This window comes from Salmo salar, chromosome ssa29, assembly GCF_905237065.1.
Source record: "Salmo salar chromosome ssa29, Ssal_v3.1, whole genome shotgun sequence".
NCBI classification, from domain to species: Eukaryota; Metazoa; Chordata; class Actinopteri; order Salmoniformes; family Salmonidae; genus Salmo; species Salmo salar.
The window spans coordinates 25059883-25082114 of record NC_059470.1 but is presented as its reverse complement, the minus strand read 5'-3'; the positions used below and the strand labels follow the sequence as shown (position 1 = coordinate 25082114).

Sequence of the window (22232 nt, the reverse complement as noted above, 5' to 3'; positions counted from 1 at the left end):
TACAACTGTAAGCAAGATTTTAATTGATTATGTTTTAGCCAAACAATATATCTGTTTGGGCTTCTTGCGGTCAGTTTGCACTCTACAAATTATTTGTAATTATGTTCAGTTCACCTAACAATCCCCTTACGAAAAATGTATCCACCGCAAAAAAAAATGACAATTAATTATAAACCACATAATAATTCACATTTCCTGTTACTGCAGGATTATTTTCCTGCTGTAGGAGATGGCTCAAATGAAGATCCTATACCTTATCTAACTACCTTGTAGGATCTACCTATCTATCTAAACTATGTCTGGAAGTAGACATAATCTGTCCCCTATACTAACCACAGTCAGGATTAAGTTGAGCAAGATTTAAAATGACTAAAAGCACCTCACTCTATGACATTTCTCAGCCATACAGTAGACAGAGTTAATGCAGTCTCCCTTTTGTACATGACTGGAGAATGACACTTAATTGTGAGAGATGATTCAGCAAGGTTAAGGGAAGGGCTGGGTCCTGTTTTAGTGTGACGGAATGGATGGATGACAGGGTCAAACCAGCGGTGAACAATCAAATCAAATCAAAATACATTTGTCACATGCGCCGAATACAACAGGTGTAGAACTTACAGTGAAATGCGTACTTACAAGCCCTTAACCAACAATGCAGTTATAAGAAAAATAATAAATAAGTAAAAAATAGAAAATAAAAGTAACAAATAATTAAACAGCAGCAGTAAAATAACAATAGCGAGGCTATATACAGGGGGTACCGGTACAAAGACAATGTGCGGGGGCACCGGTTAGTCGAGGTAATTGAGGTAATATGTACATGTAGGTAGAGTTAAAGTGACTATGCATAGATAATAAACAGAGAGTAGCAGCAGCATGGGGGGGGGGGGCAATGAAAATAGTCTGGGTAGCCCTTTGATATGCTGTTCAGGAGTCTTATGGCTTGGGGGTAGAAGCTGTTAAGAAGCCTTTCGAACCTAGACTTGGAGCTCTATGACTAGGGTGGTTGGAGTCTTAAACAATTTTTAGGGCCTTCCTCTGACACCGACTGGTGTAGAGGTCCTGGATGGCAGGAAGCTTGGCCCCAGTGATGTACTGGGCCGTACGCACTACCCTCTGTAGCGCCTTGCGGTCGGAAGCCGAGGAATTTGGCTGACAGACAGTGCAGTGCTACAGCGTTTTGTGTTACACACAGGTGATGGGATGGGACACAGGTTTGTTATTACAACACATCATTAAATTGAGACAGATGAGAATCAGGAGTCTTAAATAACATGAACCTATATTAAAACATAATATAGAGAATGTTATCTCTGGTAACTTTTCAAAAGGATATCCTACTGAAAATAAAATGATGCTGACATCTAAAATATAATTTCCCCCTCCAGAAACGAGCCCAATAACATATTGGTCCATAATATCAGGCAAGTGTGCTATTTAGCCATACTCATTATCACCTGATGTGGCCCAACTGATGCAGCATAGTTGCTAGGAATAAATAGGCAGAGGGTAGCCCATCTGCATTTACCTCACTGGGCTGATCATTAGCAAGATCACAAACTCTAAAGTCTAAACATTAGGCTATCTTGTTGCTAGTTACAGTATAGCAGCATAATGATGACTTGAATGTCCCCCCAAAAAAACATTCCACTGGCACTCAGCTAACCAAGGATCATGTAGGCTACTGTGAATATAATATAAGCCTACCTGTTATACATGACTCAGGTTACATTTCAACGCCATTGTAGCCCGCTAACGTGCATAAACCAATGCCGCTGCTAGAACTAAAATGGTGCATTTTACACATTTCTTGGATTTGAGAAATAAGTGTAGCTTAGTAGAAAGCTAGAAAGCTCAGTGATCCTCATCAACAGTGGCCATCAAAACTGCTTTCAAAGGTGTGTTTCCCGCGACTGCATTAAGAATGTTGAATGGCTACAATGACTGGGCATCACAGGAGGCTGGTGGCACCTTAATTGGGGAGGACGGACTCATGGTAATGGCTGGAGCGGAATAGGTGGAATGGTATCAAATACATCACACACATTGTTTTTATGTGTTTGATGCCATTCCATTCGCTCCGTTACAGACATTATTGTGTGCCGTCCTCCCCTCAGCAGCCTCCTGTACTGGGCATGCATATTTCTCTCCCTGTGCGGCACTGGCAATTTGAATGCTCCTTGAGAGGAATATTATTTTCTTGCATAGAATGCGACAGGCTGAACAATTGGTAAACTATTCTACTATGGGGTTGTCTGATTTTTCTGTTGCTTAGCCTACTTGTGTTGTTGGCTGTGGGAAATTAAATGTGGACAGCAATCTTTCATTAGATAAATCAAATAGGCTAACGAAAGGTAACGGATCTCAGCTCCACCCGGGTCTCTTTTGGGCTAGAGACAAGTGGTTTGGGCTAGAGACAAGCGGTTTGGGCTAGAGACAAGCGGTTTGGGCTAGTGACAAGCGGTTTGGGCTAGAGACAAGCGGTTTGGGCTAGAGACAAGCGGTTTGGGCAAGCGGTTTGGGCTAGAGACAAGCGGTTTGGGCTAGACACAAGCGGTTTGGGCAAGCGGTTTGGGCTAGTGACAAGCGGTTTGGGCTAGAGACAAGCGGTTTGGGCAAGCGGTTTGGGCTAGAAACAAGCGGTTTGGGCTAGAGACAAGCGGTTTGGGCAAGCGGTTTGGGCTAGAAACAAGCGGTTTGGGCTAGAGACAAGCGGTTTGGGCTAGAGACAAGCGGTTTGGCTAGAGACAAGCGGTTTGGGCTAGAGACAAGCGGTTTGGGCTAGTGACAAGCGGTTTGGGCTAGTGACAAGCGGTTTGGGCTAGAGACAAGCGGTTTGGGCTAGAGACAAGCGGTTTGGGCTAGAGACAAGCGGTTTGGGCTAGAGACAAGCGGTTTTATGAAATGTAAAGTGTAACCATAACGGTCAGGGAGATGTGCTCTATAATAGGCCCTACTCACAGGCTGCGGTAGGCTACAGCGAAGCCTAATCAGACTTGCCCGTGCTCATGGTTCTCACAGGTGAGGTCAGGTGCAAAGGAAAGTGAACACTTCAGTGAAGAGAGGCATGGCCTCCTATTGGTCAGATTTCGTCTTGTATTCCCATTGTGATTTGTCCCTGAACCCATAGGAGACCATTTTGAAATATATAAAAGCCTCCTTAAATTTTCACGTCGTTAACACCTGAAGGCAGAAACATGTTTTTTTTGTTTTCTTTTACCAATTAAGAAGCACTTTGATCAACTTCCACTGTCCTCCAAGAGTTGCTGAAATTTCTCTTCACTCTCACAGGTGAGGTGAAATTATACAATGTATCGACTTTTCTTGCAATGTGCCCCATTCAAATATATAACAACAGCCGGAGTGCACTGGACTAATCCATTCAGAGATGCTAACTACATTAAGCATCTATTCATGAAGGTATCTTCTGGCCGGGGGAGTTTTAGTCTGAATGTTAACACGCATCGCTTGCGGTATGGTTTTAGAAACAATAGGAGCGTATCTTTCATAGCGAGAAATGCGTGCTCCAAACACCTATGTGTAAGCGTAACTGGGGAGGAAGTGTCGCAGAAGTGTAGTTCATCGGCTGGAAGGATCTGTGCAAACCTGCTACAGTAAGTGCATATTTTTTATTCGAAAGATTCTTTCTGGCTGATATGAAAGATAAGTTCCATATGTTTCGGAAACCGTATCGCAAGTGATGATTATTGACGTTTCTATACATTAAAACAGAGCATCGGGATTGTAGTTCACATGGTCCCACCGGTACACAGTGCTTAAAGCTGAGAACCCTTGGGATAAAGCAGAATGTATTTTTGAATGCCTTGGTGTTAAAGCCTTGGGTTCTCGAGAGAAAGCACTGGACATAAATCAATTATACATCTTTATTTGCTCTCAAAACATTTTTTGCCATACAATGTATTATCTGGGTGAATATTTCTCTAGGCGAACTGATGCTAAATCCAAATTTCAGGTCGGAGAGCATGCATCACAATTTTGAGCCCTGACCTTGACTATGAAACATATTGGTGAAAAGAATTTAAAAAATCCATACCACATTATTAGACACAGTTGCAAACAACATCAATTAAATGACTGTGAAGCCCTGGTAATTCCTTTCAGGTGTAAACATGGGAAACAGATGAATTAAATACACTTCATTTGACTGGGATGTTCCATGGGGGCTAGTAGTCATTCCTCGTTCGCACCTGTTTAACACTGCTTCTGAATCTCCTGTATTCATAGGCTATAAAGGCAATCCCTAGGCACACTGAAAATACATTTACACTAACGATACCATCATAAAGACAACAAAATAAGAAGGAAAAACCACTCCACTTGTGTTTGGTTAACTAAAACCATCTCTACCACCTAAGCTATCTGGTTTCAATGGTCTGGCTTTCATATTTCTCCATACAGCAAATCAACTCAGCCGCCAGATTAACACTGTGCTGCAAAGCTTTGCATACAGATGTAGGATCTTAATTTGAACATCCTGTTGCACGAGAACTTAATTGTGTTTTTGTAAAATTTTCTGTGGAAATTGTTAAAAGTAATCCTTGTAAATAGTTTGTTTAACTCAGCATTACATTCAAAACATTTCATTGTGCATTCATTTTGTTTGTCGACATCTTTCACCACACAACCATTGATCAAAAATATAAGTTCACTGTGAAGTATAATGGTGCAACCACCAAAACACAACATAATGATACCTTCTCAATGTAGTTATTTTAGCAACCAGTTAGTCCAATAGCAAAAAAAGTTAAGATACATATTAAAAAATGTCCATTTGAATGCAGTATGCTACAGTACTGTAAATTACAGTACATTACAGTTTTTTCACATTAGGTACTACACTTGCACTACCCATTAAAATTGACTGAACATAACATTTCCATAATTTCTATTCCATGTGTGATCAACGGTGTGATCATTGAAGACACCTTTCACAATGCAATCAAATGGAAGAAATGAAAGAAACAATGTTTAGCAGGCAGTAGTTTGCATAAAGCCTGTCTTGAGCATTTGTCTATAATGTAGGTTGTCATCGAAATCTCAGTAAATATGTACCTGGAGAAAAATGTTTTGGCATGGTGAATCCAAGCCCATTGGCCAATGTCAGATATATTTTTTTATTTGCACCACTGAGATGCAGTACCTTAGACCGCTGCACCACTGAGATGCAGTACCTTAGACCGCTGCACCACTGAGATGCAGTACCTTAGACCGCTGCACCACTGAGATGCAGTACCTTAGACCGCTGCACCACTGAGATGCAGTACCTTAGACCGCTGCACCACTGAAATGCAGTACCTTAGACCGCTGCACCACTGAGATGCAGTACCTTAGACCGCTGCACCACTGAGATGCAGTACCTTAGACCGCTGCACCACTGAGATGCAGTACCTTAGACCGCTGCACCACTGAGATGCAGTACCTTAGACCGCTGCGCCACTCGGGAGCCCATACAGCATATCTAATGCTATAGATTCATCTGAGCCACTCGCTTAATCCTATTCTTTAACTTTTATTGTTGGTTTAGTTGGAGACATGAATCTAACATAGAATTTGTTAACTTGTCAACAAGTTAATAGGCTGATATTTATTATGTTTGATTGTCAACGCAAGCAAATATCAACATTTCAAGGAGATGTATATTTTGTGCCATTGACTTAGTCTGGCTTTAATTCCAGTTTGTCTACAAATAAATCATTAATATGTTGGATTCACGTCTCCATCTCAACCAAAAACCTAAGTTAAGAAATAGGAATAAATCAAATCAAACTTGATCTAAAGCAGGGGTTTATAAACTTTTCCTTCAGGCCCCCTTCCAGCATTGGGGAACATCCTGCGCCAGCACCACCCCACCCCCCTTCCTGCACGCGCGCATGACAGGTCTATTTCTATGGATACAAGCACTGTTCATGCCCAGTAGCTTTGTCTGGGTATAATTACTGGGGAAGAAAAAAAAAGACATATTACAACCTATGTGTTGTCATCAACTGCTTTGTTTGCTTTATAACCGGTTAGTTCATATGCCTTGACACTGTGATATACAGGCCTAAGGCTGAGACAATAAGAAGACACAGTGGCAGAATAAACTCAACAACACCAGGGCACCCTCTGTCTGGTGAAGTCCACAATGCATATTACATGTAACAAATACACAGGTACAAAAGTATCTCTTACCACCATCCGTATTGGATTTGGATTTGCCATATATTTTTCAACTGTGCTGTTTCACAAAAGTTCTGAACTTTTCTATTCTCATTGTTTCTACAGATTGCATATTGAATATTTTTGCTAAAAGTATTATGTTATTGATCAATTGACAATGACTTTTCAGATCACACAGTAGTGCTATCTGCAAGGTTAGCTCCAGTTAAATATTGCAATTCTTCAGCCATTCCTGGACCTGTGACCAAAAACTATAGACAGTACCAAAACAAATGATCTAATGATTGTCTCTTCGCAGCAAAATCTGCAGAGCTTGGAAGGTTGTATCCCCCATATAAATAACATTCTATTGGTTGCAAGAATTTTGTACAACATTTTTGAATCTGGCGTCATTTTGCGTACTGTATCAGTTCATAAACCATGTGCCATGGAATCGGTACGTAAAAAATCTCTTCCCAACTATTTTGCAATCTATATGGCAAGGCTGTCAATTTTTTGGTCCTTAAATTAAACTTGTATACTTTATTTAGCACAATTTTCTTTAACCAATTATGGTCTTTAATGCAGGGCCGACAGACAACTTCCTTACTTTTTCCCCCTTCCACTTTCCTCTTCCATTTTTGTGGTAATGCTGCAATTAGTTGTAATTTTATGTAGAGCAGACATTTCCATATGTTATTGTTAGCTGCATGTGTGCCAACTCCACCAGTCCTATTCATTATATAATTTATGAAGATTATACTTTTATTTTTTTATTCAAATTAGTATGTTTGAATTTAACCACAATATTTGTTGTATTATTTGTTTTGTCTTTTCTGGTGGATTAAATTGAAATTGCAACAAACTTTCTATGCCTTGTTTTAAAAGTAGCGATATTTGGGAGATGATTTTCTTTTCAAATAACTGAAAGTGAGACGTTGTAATCTGAATAAAGGGAAAAAGGCCATTTTTGAACATAGGGTGAGACATTCTTACTAATTTACTAGAGAACCAGTGTGGATTTAAGTATAACTATCATGACACAAGGCAAGACCCAGATACAGACACAGGAGGCAGATGGTTGGAGTCTTACAATGTTTATAAATCCAAAAGGAGTAGGCAAGAGAAATGTCATGGACAGGTAAAAGGTCAAAAACACATCATAGTCCAGGAGGTACAGAGTGGCAGAAAGGCTCGTGGTCAAGGCAAGCAGAATGGTCAGGCAGGCAGGTACAGAGTCCAGAAACAGGCAAGGGTAAAAATCGCAAGGACTCGAAAAAGGAGAATAGTAAAGGCAGGAGTACGGGAAAAAAAACACTAGTTGACTTGGAACATACAAGACGAACTGGCACAGAGAGACAGGAAACACAGGGATAAATACACCAGGGAAAATCAGCGACACCTGGAGGGGGTGGAGACAATCACAAGGACAGGTGAAACAGATCAGGGCGTGACAATAACTTTTGTATGACTCCAGCCTTTAGTGAGAGGTCTAATGCTTTAATAATTTATCATTTCTGCCTTCCGAATTCATATTCATAATATAAATAGTCCCGTTTAATTTTGTCTGGCTTGCTGTTCCAAATAAAATGTAATATTTTTTTCTCAAATAATTTTATGGCAAGACCATAAGCAAATAGGTCAACTGGGATATGACTAAAGAGTTAATCAGGGTGATTTTTCCACAAATAGACAGGTATTTACCTTTCCATGGTAGCAAAATCTTCCCTATTTTTGCTAACTTTCTATGAAAATGTATTGGAGTGAGATAATGTATGTATATGTACACTGAGTATATCCACATCACCATCAGACCATTTTATTGGGAAACTACACAGTAATGTAAAAGTTGTATTTTTTGTGATCCAATACGTAATATAGTACACTTATCATAATTTGGTTGTAATCAAGAGAGGTTAGAAAAATTATCTAGATCCTCCATGAGACTGTGGAGGGATCTATGTTGAACATCAGCGTACAATGTGTCATGCCCTGACCTTAGAGAGCCTTTTTATTTCTCTATTTGGTTAGGTCAGGGTGTGATTTGGGTGGGCATTCTAGTTTTTCTATTTCTTTGTTTGCCGGGTATGGTTCCCAATCAGAGGCAGCTGTCTATCGTTGTCTCTGTTTGGGGATCATACTTAGGCAGCCTTTTTCCCACCTTAGTTTGTGGGATCTTGTTTTTGGTACTGTGCTGTATGCCCTACTGAATGTTTTACGTTTTCGTTTGTATTTGTTTTGTTTCGGTGTTCATTTAATAAATTAAAATGTTCGCCTACCACACTGCACCTTGGTCCAATCCTTACATTGACAAGCGTAACACAATGACACCTTTATTTTTAAGCCCTGGATATCTAATCCCTTGATATTATTGTTGGATATGATTTTAATAGCTAACATTTCAATGGCCAGCATAAATAGATATGCTGATAGTGGACAACCTTGTTTTACTCCTCTTGACAGTTTAAACTTTCTGAGAAGTAGCCATTATTTACTATTTTACACCTAGGGTTACTATACATGATTTTAACCCATTTTATAAGAGATTCTCCAAAATTGAAATATTCCAGGCATTTATATATAAACTTCAGTCGTACTTTATCAAAAGCCTTTTCAGTGTCAGCTATGTAAAAAAACCTGTCTGATTAGAATTAATAATGTCTGACAATACCATCTTAATTCTATGCGCTATACATTTTGCTAGAATTTTTGCATCACAACAGTGAAGTGTAAGGGGCCTCCAATTTTTTTAAATTGGACTGGATATTTATATTTCCCACTTGTATCCTGTTTCAGTAATAATGAAATCAGACCTTGTTGAGTGGTTTAAAAATGCTAATAACGGTCCTCTGAACATATAAAAAAAGTTGGTATACATCAACTTGATTGGAAACATTAACTTGATTGATCATGCATGCAGTTGAAGTCTGAAGTTTACATACACCTTAGCCAAATACATTTAAACTCAGTTTTTCACAATTCCTGACATTTAATCCATTTAATCCTAGTAAATCCCGGTTTTAGGTCAGTACGCAAGTATAAACACCATGGGACCATGCAGCCGTCATTCCGATCAGGAAGAGATTAGAGATTAACATACTTTGGTGCAAAAAGTGCAAATCAATCCCAGAACAGCAAAGGATCTTGTGAAGATGCTGGAGGAAACAGGTACAAAAGTATCCTATATCGATGTAACCTGAAAGGCCGCTCAGCAAGTAAGACACCACTGCTCCAAAACCACCATAAAACCAGACTATGGTTTGCAACTGCACATGGGGACGAAGATCATACTTTTTGGAAAAATGTCCTCTGGTCTGATGAAACAAAAATAGAACTGTTTGGCCATAATGACTATCGTTATGTTTGGAGGAAAAGGGGGAGGCTTGCAAGCCAAAGAACACCACCCCAACCGTGAAGCACGGGGGTGGCAGCGTCATGTTGTGGGGGTGCTTTGCTGCAGGAGGGACTGGTGCACTTCATAAAATAGATGGCATCATAAGGAAGTAAAATTATGTGGCTATATTGAAGCAACATCTCAAGACATCAGTCAGAAAGTTAAAGCTTGGTCGCAAATGGGTCTTCCAAATGGACAATGACCCCAAGCAACTTCCAAAGTTGTGGCAAAATGGCTTAAGGACAACAAAGTCAAGGTATTGGAGTGGCCATCACAAAGTCGTGACCTCAATCCTATAGAAAATTTGTGGGAAGAACTGAAAAAGCGTGTGGGAGCAAAGAGTCCTACAAACCAGACTCAGTTACACCAGCTCTGTCAGGAGGAATGGGCCAAAATTCACCCAACTTATTTTGGAAGTAGTCAATCACAGACTACAAAAGAAAAACCAGCCCCGTCGCAGACCACGATGTCTTGCTCCCAGACAGACTAAACAACTTCTGTGCTCGCTTTGAGGACAATACAGTGCCACTGACACGGCCCGCTACCAAAACCTGCGGGCTCTCCTTCACTGCAGCCAACGTGAGTAAAACATTTAAACGTGTTAACCCTCGCAAGGCTGCAGGCCCAGACGGCATCCCCGGCCGCGTCCTCAGAGCATGCGCAGACCAGCTGGCTGGTGTGTTTACGGACATATTCAATCAATCCTTATCCCAGTCTGCTGTTCCCACATGCTTCAAGAGGGCCACCATTGTTCCTGTTCCCAAGAAAGCTAAGGTAACTGAGCTAAATGACTACCGCGCTGTAGCACTCACCTCCGTCATCATGAAGCGCTTTGAGAGACTAGTCAAGGACCATATCACCTCCACCCTACCTGACACCCTAGACCCACTCCAATTTGCTTACCGCCCAATAGGTCCACTGACGACGCAATCGCCATCACACTGCACACTGCCCTAACCCATCTGGACAAGAGGAATACCTATGTAAGAATGCTGTTCATCGATTACAGCTCAGCATTTAACACCATAGCACCCTCCAAACTCGTCATTAAGCTCGAGACCCTGGGTCTCGACCCCGCCCTGTGCAACTGGGTCCTGGACTTCCTGACGGGCCGCCCCCAAGTGGTGAGGGTAGGTAACAACATCTCCACCCCGCTGATCCTCAACACTGGGTCCCCACAAGGGTGCGTTCTCAGCCCTCTCCTGTACTCCCTGTTCACCCACGACTGCATGGCCATGCACGCCTCCAACTCAGTCATCAAGTTGGCAGACGACACTAAAGTGGTAGGCTTGATTACCAACAACGACAAGACGGCCTACAGGGAGGAGGTGAGGGCCTCTCGTAGTGTGGTGTCATGAAAATAACCTCACACTCAATGTCAACAAAACAAAGGAGATGATCGTGGACTTCAGGAAACAGCAGAGGGAGCAGCCCCCTATCTACATTGACGGGACAGTGGTGGAGAGGGTGGACAGTTTTAAGTTCCTCAGCATACACATCACAGACAAACTGAAATGGTCCACCCACACAGACAGCATGGTGAAGAAGGCGCAGCTGCACCTCTTCAACCTCAGGAGGCTGAAGAAATTCGGCTTGTCACCAAAAACACTCACAAACTTTTACAGATGCACAATCGAGAGCATCCTGTCGGGCTGTGTCACCGCCTGGTACGGCAGCTGCTCCGCCCACAACCGTAAGGCTCTCCAGAGGGTAGTGAGGTCTGCACAACACATCACCGGGTGCAAACTACCTGCCCTCTAGGACACCCACACCACCCGATGTCACAGGAAGGCCAAAAAGATCATCAAGGACAACAACCACCCGAGCCACTGCCTGTTCACCCCGCTATCATCCAGAAGGCGAGGTCAGTACAGGTGCATCAAAGCAGGGACCGAGAGACTGAAAAACAGCTTCTATCTCAAGGCCATCAGACTGTTAAACAGCCATCACCAACATTGAGTGGCTGCTGCCAACATACTGACTCAACTCTAGCCACTTTAATAATGGAAAAATGTATGTAATAAATGTATCACTAGCCACTTTAAACAATGCCACTTTATATAATGTTTACATACCCTACATTACTCATCTCATATGTATATACTGTACGCTAAACCATTTACTGCATCTTGCCATATGATGTAATTAAATGTATCACTAGCCACTTTAAACAATGCCACTTTATATAATGTTTTCAGACCCTACATTACTCATCTCATATGTATATACTGTACTCTGCACCATCTACTGCATCTTGCCTATGCCGTTCGGCCATCACTCATTCATATATTTTTATGTACATATTCGTATTCATTCCTTTACACTTGTGTGTATAAGGTAGTTGTTGTAAAATTGTTAGGTTAGATTACTTGTTAGATATTACTGCATGGTCAGAACTAGAAGCACAAGCATTTCGCTACACTCGCATTAACATCTGCTAACCATGTGTATGTGACAAATAAAATTTGATTTGATTTGATTTGAAGCTTGTGGAAGGCTACCTGAAACGTTTGACCCAAGTCAATTAAACAATTTAAAGGCAATGCTACCAAATACTAATTGAGGGTATGTAAACTTCTGACCCACTAGGAATGTGATGAAAGAAATAAAAGCTGAAATAAATCATTCTCTCTACTATTATTCTGACATTTTACATTCTTAAAATAAAGTGGTGATCCTAACTGGCCTATAACAGGGAATTTTTACTAGGATCAAATGTCAGGAATTGTGAAAAACTGAGTTTAAATGTATTTGGCTAAGGTGTATGTAAACTTCCGACTTTAACTGTAGATGGGAGGGGTTGAATGGAGCTGAAGGTTGGGACTAACAACAAATAATAACAAGATAACTAATGTAAAACATACTTTATCCGTAAAACGTATATGGGTTACGAACTTTTGTGAAAGACCACAGTTTGAAAGATATGGAAAATAGAAATCAAACTGGATGGACATCAGAAATAGATGGGAGAGGTTGAGGTTAGAGAAAGGACAGGAGTAAAAACAAACAAAATAGAACTATTGTACAATAAACTGTGTCCATAAAATGTATATTGTACATATAAGCTGGAAGTAGAGGCCTAAGCATTGTTGTTCACTAGAGAGGTGGTAGGGTTAGAAACTAATCATGGAAAATATATATTTTTTAAAGATATGTATATGTATGTATGTATGTATGTTTATGTATATGTGTGTATATATGTATATGAATGAATATATATACACTACCGTTCAAAAGTTTGGGGTTTAAAGTTTGTCCATTAAAATAACATCAAATTGATCAAAAATACAGTGTAGACATTGTCAATGTTGTAAATTACTATTGTTGTTGGAAAATGCAGATTTTTATTTTATGGAATATCTACATACGCTTACAGAGGCCCATTATCAGCAACTATCACTCCTGTGTTCCAATGGCACGTTGTGTTAGCTAATCCAAGTTTATCACTTTAAAAGGCTAATTGAGCAATTATGTTAGGACAGGTAAAACTGTTTTTCTGATTAAAGAAGCAATAAAACTGGCCTTCTTTACACTAGTTGAGTATCTGGAGCATCAGCATTTGTGGGTTCGATTACAGGCTCAAAATGGCCAGAAACAAAGAACTTTCTTCTGAAAATAGTCAGTCTATTCTTGTTCTGAGAAATGAAGGCTATTCCATGTGAGAAATTGCCAAGAAACTCAAGATCTCGTACAACGCTTTGTACTACTCTCTTCACAGAACAGCGCAAACTGTCTCTAACCAGAATACAAAGAGGAGTGGGAGGCCCCGGTGCACAACTGAGCAAGAGGACAAGTACATTAGTTTGTAGTTTGAGAAACAGATGCCTTACAAGTCCTCAACTGGCAGCTTCATTAAATAGTACCTGCAAAACACCAGTCTCAACGTCAACAGTGAAGAGGCGACTCCTGGATGCTGGCCTTCTAGGCAGAGATCCTCGGTCTGTTCTTTTGCCAATCTTAATCTTTTCTTTTTATTGACCAGTCTGAGATATGGCTTTTTCTTTGCAACTCTGCCTAGAAGGCCAGGCGTTACATTTCATTTGCTCTGTTAAACATGCCCTTTGGAGTGACTTCAATAGCAACCGTGAAAATATTTAGTTATAAATAGCTCTCTCAATAACCATTCTCACGATAGCACATTGGTAGTAGTCAGTGATAATATCTAAGCTGGGCTTGGTAAAACCATGGATGGGCGACCAAATTGATACCAGTAGATTAATTCTCCAGTAGGAGGTGCAGTTTCAAATGTACAAATTCAACATATTTTATACAAGTTTGCCTATGTTGAAAATTGGTTACCACGATGACATAATCCTGTGGTTGAAATTTCACCCTCAAAAGAACACTTTACGTTGCCAACTTTTTTCAAATCCAATGTATTTTCCACATAGATTCCCGATCACAATACATTGATAAATGACGTTGAAGCAACGTTTTCTTTGTATTATCTTTTACCAGATCTAATGTGTTATATTCTCCAACATTAATTTCACATTTACACAAACTTCAAAGTGTTTCCTTTCAAATGGTATCATGAATATGCATATCCTTGCTTTAGGTCCTGAGCTACAGGTAGTTAGATTTGGGTATGTCATTTTAGGCAAAAATTGAAATAAGGGTCCAATCCTTTTTAACCTGTCTCCTCCCCTTCATCTACACTGATTGAAGTGGATTTAACAAGTGACATCAATTAGAGATCATAGCTTTCACCTGGATTCACCTGGTCAGTCTATGTCATGGAAAGAGCAGCTGTTCTTAATGTTTTGTATACTCAGTGTATATCATGCATTTTATGTTTTGTACTTTGCAGACATATGGTACCAGTCAAAGGTTTGGACACGCCTACTCATTCAAGGGTTTTTCTTTATTTGTACTATTTTCTACATTGTAGAATAATAGTGAAGACATCAAAACTATGAAAAAAAACCTCATATGGAGTCATGTAGTAACCAAAAAAAGTGTTAAACAAATCAAAATATATTTTATATTTTAGATTATTCAAAGTAGCCACCCTTTACCTTGATGACAGCATTGCACACTCTTGGCATTCTCTCAACCTGCTTCACCTGGAATGCTTTTACAACAGTCTTGAAGGAGTTCCCACATATGAGCACTTGTTGGCTGCTTTTCCTTCACTCCGCAGTCCAACTCATCCCAAACCATCTCAATAGGGTTGAGGTCAGGTGATTGTGGAGGCCAGGTCATCTCATGCAGCACTCCATCACTCTCATTCTTGGTCAAATAGTCCTTACACAGCCTGGAGGTGTGTTGGGTCATTGTCCTGTTGAAAAAAAAATGATAGTCCCACTAAGCGCAAAGCAGATGTGATGACGTATCGCTGCAAAATGCTGTGGTAGCCATACTGGTTAAGTGTGCCTTGAATTCTAAATAAATCACTGACAGTGTCACCAGCAAAGCAGCCCCACACATCACACTTCCTCCTCCATGCTTCACGGTGGGAACCACACATGCAGAGATAATCCGTTCACCTACTCTGTGTCTCACAAAGACAGGGCGGTTGGAACCAAAAATCTCAAATTTGGAATCATCAGACCAAAGGACAGATTTCCACCGGTCTAATGTCCATTGCTCATATTTCTTGGACCAAGCTAGTCTCTTCTTCTTATTGGTGTCCTTTAGTAGTGGTTTCTTTGCAGCAATTCAAACATAAAGGCCTGATTCACGCAGTCTCCTCTGAACAGTTGTTTAAAAAAAAAATATATATATATATTTCACCTTTATTTAACCAGGTAGGCCAGTTGAGAACAAGTTTTCATTTACAACTGCGACCTGGCCAAGATAAAGCAAAGCAGTGCGACAAAAACAACACAGAGTTACACATAAACAAATGTACAGTCAATAACACAATAGAAAATAAAAATAGAAAAATCTATGTACAGTGTGTGCAAATGTAGAAGAGTAGGGAGGTAGGCAATAAATAGGTCATAGAGTCAAAATCATTACAATTTAGCATTAATACTGGAGTGATAGATGTGCAGATGATGATGTGCAAGTGGAGATACTGGGGTGCAAAAGAGCAAGAGAGTAAGTAATAATATGGGGATGAGGTAGTCAGGTTGAGATGTGTCTGAGACATTGAGATGTGTCTGTTACTTGAACTCTGTGAAGCATTTATTTGGGCTGCAATTTCTGAGGCTGGTAACTCTAATGAACTTATCCTCTGCAGCAGAGGTAACTCTGGATCTTCCTTTCCTGTGGAGGTCCTCATGAGAGCCAGTTTCATTAAATGTCAAAGTTCTTACATTTTTCCGCATTGACTGACTTTCATGTCTTAAAGTAATGATGGACTGTTGTTTCTCTTTGCTTATTTGAGCTGTTCTTGCCATAATCTGGGGCCTGTTGCACAAAAGTAGAATTAAGACATCCGGGATAAATGACTCAGCTGAGCTCAATGAAGCCAAAACATGTGCGTCCAGGCTTAATTGGTTGCACAAAGACCAAGCCAGGATGAGCAGACACGGATTCATTAAGCCAGGTGAAACCAATCCTGGATAGGTGCGCGCTCACGGCTCACTCAAATAGACCCCGCCACAGATCACAGATTAACTGATTTACCATGGCAACTAGAGCCGCGTACTTTTCCCCGTCGGAAGCACAAATCCTCATGGAGGCATACGAGGAGGTAAAATATATAATTAAGAAGAAAGGCAACACCGCCACAGTGATAAAGCAAAGAGAAAAAGCGTGGCAAAGTATTGCAGACCGCCTGAATGCGTAAGTAGTGCACAATTACACAGTCACCGCTCCGCTGAAACATCACAATTACAATTCAAATATTTAATTCACATCTCCAAAAATGCAGTTGTACTGTAATTATGAAACGGTTAAATTTTTAATTGAAATGCACTGCAGATATGAGTGAAATTGTGTAAAGTAACTCCATCACACTGTATAAAGCTATGATAGATTTTTTGATATTTTTACTGAAAACAAGACAAAAATACCAAGTAATTTTTTGCAGTGTGACTCCATTAAATGTGTGTGTGTGTGTGTGTGTGTGTGTGTGTGTGTGTGTGTGTGTGTGTGTGTGTGTGTGTGTGTGTGTGTGTGTGTGTGTGTGTGTGTGTGTGTGTGTAGATTAAACATGAACGGGCCAAAACGGACATGGCAGCAGGTCAAAATCAAATACAAGAACATTCTGCAGAATGGTATGGTCCCTGACTAATATTTAACAAAGCACAAGCATATATTGTACCCAGAAGGTGCCTGCTCACACATTGTCTGTACTGTTTTAGCAGTGAAAAAGAATACCCACAGACAAGGCACGGGTGGTGGGTCACCAAAGGCTGACCTTACCCCAGCAGAGGACATGGCCTTGGAGCTAAATAAAGGCAGGCCCGTCTTAGAGGGGATCCCTGGGGGGAAAGAGACGAGCATAGGTTCCTCCCAAGATGCCACCCGCTTCATTCAAGGTATGTCCTTCCATCTCTACATGGGATACAACCACATTCATATTGAATCAATTTGGACTGTCTGACTTTGGTTTACCTATTGCCTTGCAGTGTCTGGCAGCACTGTGTTCCTGTTAGAGCCACCAGCACAAGCACCAGACGATGCTGATCCAGTGAGTACTCCATCAAAGGCATACTGTAGGCCTGGCATGTCTTGTCTACTAGCTTCAATATGAATCCGATTAAATGTGATAGGGTGAAGGCCCCAGTGCAGCAGCAACAGCACATGATGGAGACGATGATGAGGAGGAGACCATCTCTCTGGATTCCAGAAGGCATGAGGTATCATGTTAAGACTGTGAAAGTACTATTTACTCTACAATGGTGAGGAGTCCTCATCAAAATCAAAAAATCTAATTTCTTTTACAGGACCCAGATGCTATACAGTGGGAAAACCAGCCTGGCAACATAGTGCGTATTAATAAAAGGACACCACATCCTGCCAAATTCCAGCTGCGCTAATTGTATTGTGTTCACAGAGCTCACAAGCTATCAGAAAGTTGTATGGCAACCACCTCCGGCGCCAAATAGAACTGGCAGACATAGACATTCAGTACAAGAAGAAAAAGATGGAAAATCTTGCACTGGAGTCCGAAATAAAAAAGAGGACAATTAGGAAACTGGACCTTGAAATAAAAAAACTTGAGAGGGAGGTGAGATATGCCTTCAATGTACACTGTATGCTAACTGTAACACAAATGTATTAATCATTATTTTTCTTTCCTCCCCAGCTCCAAGAAGATGACACAGCTCAAAATAAAAATTAGGTATATTCTCGTAAAGTCAAGTGAGCCATGACATATGAGCTCTTATTGTGAGCACACAGGACGGTGGCATCTTTCTAAGGTTTTTTTATTTTCCCAGCAATCAGTACAACCAAGTCATCGTTATAAGGCATCGCCCTCTTTTGCCCATCCCCCCAGCACCAGGTGTGGCCACTAGCCTATATGAAGGCCCAAAATTGTGTGTTCCTTTCTGCTCTGACAATGGCATGCCCATTCGTGCGAGATGTGGTGGATGAAGAAGCACTTGTGCTGAGGAGAGCCTTCAGGCGAGAAAGGGTCTTCAGGGACCGGTTGGACCCACTGGCCTTCCCTGATGACCATCTATATGAAAGATACAGGTTTTCTGCAGATGGCATCAGGTATCTATGCAGACTACTGGGTCCCAGGATTAAGCACCGCACTGCACGGAGCCATGCACTGAGTGTGGAGCAAATGGTTTGTGTGGCCTTGCGCTTTTTTTTCTAGTGGAGCCTTCCTGTACTCAGTGGGGGATGCAGAACAGCTGAACAAGGCCACAATTTGCCGCACAATAAGGAGTGTGTGTCTGGCTATCAAAGCATTAGCAGATGTCTTCATCTCCTTCCCTGGCCACAGAAGACTCTGTGACATCAAAGAGGAGTTCTATAGGATTGCAGGTAAGAGGATCTACAAATTACAGGACAACTGTTAACACATAGTAGGATACTCATTACTTTGTGTGACAGGTTTCCCCAATGTCATTGGTGCAGTGGACTGCACACACATAAGGATAAAAGCCCCCTCAGGTGCCCATGAGGCCGATTTTGTGAATAGGAAATCCTTTCACAGCATTAATGTTCAGGTGAACATAACTTTTGATATTGTCCATTGACGAACACTCTGCATTGCCAGTGATGTGCATTGATTGGTGTAATATTCCTCATCTTATGATTTCAGATGGTCTGCAATGCTGACTGTGTGATCAGCAATGTTGTGGCAAAATGGCCTGGCTCAGTCCATGACTCCAGAATCTTTCGGGCCTCTGAAATCTATCAGTGCCTATCACAAGGTAAGCCACACAACCCCTATTTATAACCATCATGGCTGTGTCAAGAATATCACTGTGTTTATGAGGTAGTAATGATGAGATTTTGTGTTGACAGGTGAATTCTCTGGTGTGCTGCTGGGAGACAGGGGGTATGGCTGCCAGCCTTTTCTCCTGACACCTTTCACAGACCCCCAGGAAGCACAGCAGGCCTACAACCATGCCCATGCCAGGACCAGGGCCAGAGTTGAAATGACCTTTGGCCTCCTGAAGGCACGCTTTCACTGCCTTCACAAATTAAGGGTCAGCCCTGTTAGGGCATGTGATATTACTGTGGCTTGTGCTGTCCTCCACAATGTGGCCTGCCTGAGGAAGGAGAGGGCCCCCAGAGTGCCACCAGCCATGGACTGGGACAATCCGGCAATCTTCCCTGATGACGACAGTGGTCGGCTGCTGAGGGACCAATATGTGTTGAATTATTTTAGTTAGTATGTGTGCTTTCAATTTTGGTTAAATATGTCCTGCGGTGGCAGAGGAATTGGGGTTTTTTGGGTTCGTTTTTTTACGAATTTGGCCTCTTATGATGTTTGTGCGGTATACTGTGTGTAATACAAGGCTGCAGGGAGGCTACTGCATCCATTCATTTGTCTGTTCAGTTGATGTGTATGGATTTGTCCTGCATTTATTTTAGTGTGCAGACATGCAGGGTGTGTTATATACAGACCTTTGAATGTGTATGTATCATTTTGTATAATATGCTTGGATTCTGTGCTTTCCATCTTGTAGTCACTGTGACTTCAGTTTCGAAAGGAGCTGATGGTTTACCTGCTTTGTTTTGTCCTTATTCAATAAAGGAACATAATGTTACACATTGTGTTTTTATATTCATATGGAATGTGTATTTGTTTATATGACAGAGTACTAGGGCCACACTGAAGAAAAAGGATAAAGTCATAAATTTATGAGGCTGGTTCTTTCTGCAGAAAAGCTACATATTGTTTTTACAGTTTTGATACTTATGACAATGTGATACTTAATATTCTGGCACATCAGCATGTCTTTGTTTATGAAACCATACTGAAGTACAATTTCACGAAATGCCCCACATCTGTCATTTTAACAACTGTCCTCCTTTAAAACAACCGGTTACAATATTATTACTTGTTTTTTTCCCCTCTGTGGCCCTAATATTCTATCATTTTATATATAGCCTTATAGTCTATGGGAAACTGTAAATTATCTAATGATAGCAACATAATCTAAAAATTATTTTTTATCCAAAATCATTGAAATTAATGATCACAAACGTTTAAATAATGACAGTGGGTCTAGTTATGTGATAACAATGTATAGTGAGCAGTGAAATAACTATTGGTTTCCATTTGTGGTGACTGCTGACTGACATTAGGGATGAGATTAAATAGATCCTGGAATTTAGCCTGGTCTGGAGCAGGCTAGCTCCACAGAATAAATCTCCATGGTAATTTATACCATAACATATCCTCCTGCCCCCTATCCATCTTTAGTGCAACCGGATTACGGATCAATTGAGCCAGGATCACCAAGATATCCTGGCTTAATCCCTTATCCTAGTTTTGTGCAACAGGCCCCTGGACTTGGTCTTTTACCAAATCGTCTGTATACCAACCCTATCTTGACACAACACAACTGATTGGCTCAAAAGCATTAAGAAGGAAAGAAATTCCCCAAATTAACTTTTAACAAGGCACACCTGTTATTGAAATGCATTCCAGGTGACTACCTCATGAAGCTGATTGAGAGAATGCCAAGAATGTGCAAAGATGTCATCAAGGCAAAGGGTGGCTACTTTGAAGAATCTCAAATATAAAATAGATTTAGATTTGTTTAACACTTTTTTGGTTACCACATGATTCCATATGTGTTATTTCATAGTTTTTATGTCTTCACTATTATTCTACAATGTGGAAAATAGTAAAAATAAAGAGTAGGTGTGTCAAAACTTTTGACTTGTACCGTACATGCTCATTATGTAGTTCTCAAAATCAGTTGTAGACAAACCAGTTTACATGTTAAATCTATAGGTTTACCAAATGTTTAAATTATCATCAATTAAGAGCAGTCGGATTAAGTAATAGTAAAATGTCTATTCATAAAGAAGAGAATCATATCAAAAGTAATGTGAGCATTGCATTGTGAAAGGCAATGACGCTATACTCTATGAACATGTATTGCAATGTGAAACATGTATTTCTAGATGAAACACTGATTAAGTTTGGTGGTAAAAGTGACTGTATGATTTTGTGTGTTGAACTTTGTCAATTGAAAATGTGCTTAGAGTTTTGAAACAACTGCCTTTTTGATTTTCTGTTATTGAATTTTGTACTAACAGTTCTACCACATAAAATTGCACCAAAGCGATCAAAAAGTAACACCACCTCTGTCTCTTTTTCTATTGCTCTCTAACATTTTATTTTCCTTTCTCTATGTACTCCATCACTCCCTTTCTCTCACTCCATGGCACCATCTCTCTATTTCTCTATCTCACTCCCTATAGCACTCTCTCTCCCCCTCGCTATTTATCCCTTTCCCTATCACGTTTTCCCTTTTCAACCCCGTCTTTCACACTGTGACATGGGATGTTGTGTCCCCCATAAACAAAGGTGGCCCAGGGCCGCTTATAGGGATATGAGAGAGGGAGAGAGAGAGGGAACAAAGGGGCATCACACCCCACTCCAGCGACCACAAGAAATGCCACCAACAGCCTGGCCCCAAGGCAACAGGCAGTCTCAATGCATCTCATGTTAGAGCAAGGACTTAAAGGCCCTTTATCGAGGGCAAATTCCTTTCCATCCCGAACTTGAAAACTGTGTAAATCATGCAACTTCAAATATATTATTAAATTTCAGTTTTTCTAAACTCATGCATTCTGTTTCTGAAACAACAGATAGTGACTTCCTCTTGTTTTTCCCTTTAAATTGCATTTTAAATAACGACTTCTTAGACTTCTTAGAGCTACAATGACATCATATGACAAAGTGCACCCCATAGAATTCAAAACAATCCACCAAGGCTGCAGTCTAGTTCTTCTCCAGAAAAGTTTTTTTAACCATCACACAAATTGACCCATCCTTTCTTTGTCATAGCGATCCCCATGGATTATAGATTCTCTGTCAAAACGCTGGCACTGCCTTCTCAGTGTGTCTTCAAAGCCTGGTGAGTGCAGGCAACTTGTCTTTCTAAGTTAAAGCGTTCTTTTAAGCTGTCAATCTCACGGTTCACTCAGCTATCTATAAGACAGGAAGTTTTTAACTGAACCCTGGTCACTCAGAGAGAGGGCACTTCTCTGTAGTCTTTTGGATACTGAGAGAAATTCTGTTATCGCTCCACTCTGTAAGCCTACATTCAATATACCCAACTCTTTGTGTCCAATTGTTGAA

The 22232-nt window shown here is 40.7% G+C and overlaps 1 protein-coding gene across 1 annotated transcript in view; it reads right to left on the bottom strand.

The window, feature by feature from the left end:
* LOC106590408 (carboxypeptidase A6) overlaps positions 1-22232 on the bottom strand; it is a 57003-nt gene that overhangs the window by 33238 nt on the left and 1533 nt on the right. The gene's annotated exons all lie outside the window — the stretch shown is intronic.